Raw genomic sequence first — 2,710 nt, forward strand, 5'->3', positions numbered from 1 at the left:
CCACCTTACTATCCCCCAACTTCATGTCCTCTATCATTATCTGTTCCTTTTTTTTTAAGGCCTATGTAATATAATCTATACTTCCCTAGTGCTCTTGGTTGTGGGTCTATCCCACAGAATCTGCTCAACCTACCAGACATCACACCAGTAAAGAAAAATGACTCTTCCTCTTTTAGAATCTATCAATGGTCAATAGATACACATACTAGATCCTCAGCTAGGGCAAGACTTCTTGCCCACCTCCCCAATCCATGGTGGGCCCCTGTCTGGCTTGGGTTTGCACGGGACTTGTGCACACTGTCGTAAGTGTTGTGGGTTCATAGTGTAACTCCCCTGTGGTGAAAAAGCATGATTTGCTATCAGATCCTCCATCTAAGGATAGCAGGCAGACAGTGTCCTGGGAAATACTGGGTGCTGATCCCTGACATCTGTGCCTCCAGATATATGCCCTTGGCAGTGGCCCTCTGACATGATCCTACACAGCAATATCCTTCTTACTCCAGGTGGGACCAACTCTGAAGAGCAATTTCTACTCCAAGCCTTTCTCTGTGGGATCAGACCAAGCTGGTCTCCACGTGAGACCACATTCTGGCTTGGCTTTATTCCTTACTCTTTCCTACATAGAACCCCAATCTCCAGAAAAAGCCATCATGAAAAACTCTTCCTTCTATTAAGTTGCCTTGGTCATGATGGTTTATCACAGCAATAGAAAAGTAGCTAAGACACCCACTGAGCCATCTTGCTGTCCTGTTGTTTCTGAGACAGAATCTTATGCTACCCAGACTGGCCTTGAACTCACTATATAGCTGAAACTGGCCTGAAGTCCTAATCTTCCTCCCTCTACCTCTTAAATGCTGGGGTAACAGGTATGCGTCACAATGTCCAGTAATGATTTTGAAATTTAACATTATTCCCCCAATAAAACCATTATATCATGGATTGAATTCAAAATGTTCCACATAAGCTCATGTGTTTGGACACTTGGTATCCAGTGGGTGATGCTGGTTTAGGAGACTGTGGATCCCTTTGAAACGAGGCCTAATGGAAAGACTGCTGCTGTAGGGGCAGGACTAGGAGATTCCAGTTTCGCCTCACTTCTGGCCCAAGTCTTTCTGCTTCCTAAGGTTCATGAAAATGTGAGCAAACAGCTTCAAGTTCTGGCCACCACTGACGAGAGCTGGTTCCACTGCCCTGACGCGCATGACAGACTTTACCATATGAAGCAACAACCAGAATAGATCTTTTGTCTCATAATTTGTTTTTGTCAGGGATTTTGTTATAGCAAAAAGAAAAGTATCTAATAATCAGTGTAATTTGAAAACCTGTGTTCTAATTCCCCAGGCTCAAAATCCTGGAATGAAGCCCGTGAAGAAAAGTCCATTCTGTCATGTTATACATGCATGGAATAAGTGATGGAAAGGTGTTACTTACTGAAGAATGCAAAGTTGATCATGTAAAGGAACATTTACGTCCTGCTCAACTTTTATTACTCTTTGTATTCATTCACTGAGATGATTTGTGATGAACCGATACAGTGTGGTGTCCCTTACTGTAGTATCGGATTGAAGATGATGAATTACCAAGTCATTTGAGTATTTGCTAAAAGAAAGATTATTGAACAAAGAGAGAACAAGTGCTCCACAATTCACTCTCCATTCCCAGACATGTCTTGCAAGACCAGGATGTTAAAGAGCAAAGTGAAATCCTGTTTATCTCTTTTTCTTCCATCGTCTATTTCCCTAACTGGATTTATTACATTTTCCAGTGGATGGTATAAAGCATAAGACAGATGACCCAATTAGAGGTCTTATCAGTTAAGAATTATATTGCGCTCACCTCCCTTTGCTTCTTGGGCTGCCCAGCCCCCAGTGTCTTGGTGCCTGCACCTTTCCTGGGTAAGTCCACTATGGCCTACTGCTCCTTGACTCCCCCAGCCTCTTTCACCTTCCCAGCTCCCTCACAGCCTCTTTCCTCATAGCCTGGGTACCAGCCCATTTCTTGTCTTGGCACCCCAGACCCTAGGCCCAGAGCCACCACTGCTCCCTGATCCTTTGCATCCGGACCAAACCAGTCCCACCCTGCAATCCCCTGGAGCCCTCTGAGCCTGGTCCCACCCTCATCTCCCTTTACTTCCCTGGGCTTCACAGCCTCCAGGCGTCCTGGTGCCAGTACCTTTCCTCATCCCCAGGAGCCCTCTGGGCCTGGTCCTGCCCTCACTCCCTTTGTTCCTGGGCTGCACAGCCTCCAGTGACCTGGTGCCAGCACCTTTCCTTGGTAATTCCAGAGCACCCACTGTGCCTTGACTCCCCCAGCCTCTTTTACCCTTCCAGCTACTCCACAGCATCTCTCCTCCTAGCCTGGGTACTGGCCCATTTCTTACCAGGGCTAAGCTTTTGGCCCACAGCCACCACTGCTTCCTGATCCTTTGCATCCAGACAAACCCAGTTCCTCCCAGGAGTTCCCAGGAGCCTTAGGGGCTCTTCTTTCCCCCACCTCCCTTTGCATTCCTGGATGGCACAGCCACCAGCTTCCTGAAACCAGCATCTTTCCAGGGCCCTGCTCACGGGCCAGCCCAGTCCCCAAATTCCTGAAGGCAGCATCTTTCCTGGAGGGATCCAGACCTTAGGAGAAAGCCTGAAAGCATCTGAACCTCATCTCACTTGGGCCTCTGTGAGAACTCCTGAAGACAAAAGCAATTAGGCTACTCCAA

This window comes from Nannospalax galili, unplaced genomic scaffold (genome assembly GCF_000622305.1).
Source record: "Nannospalax galili isolate Female #2095 unplaced genomic scaffold, S.galili_v1.0 scaffold859, whole genome shotgun sequence".
Classification (NCBI taxonomy): domain Eukaryota; kingdom Metazoa; phylum Chordata; class Mammalia; order Rodentia; family Spalacidae; genus Nannospalax; species Nannospalax galili.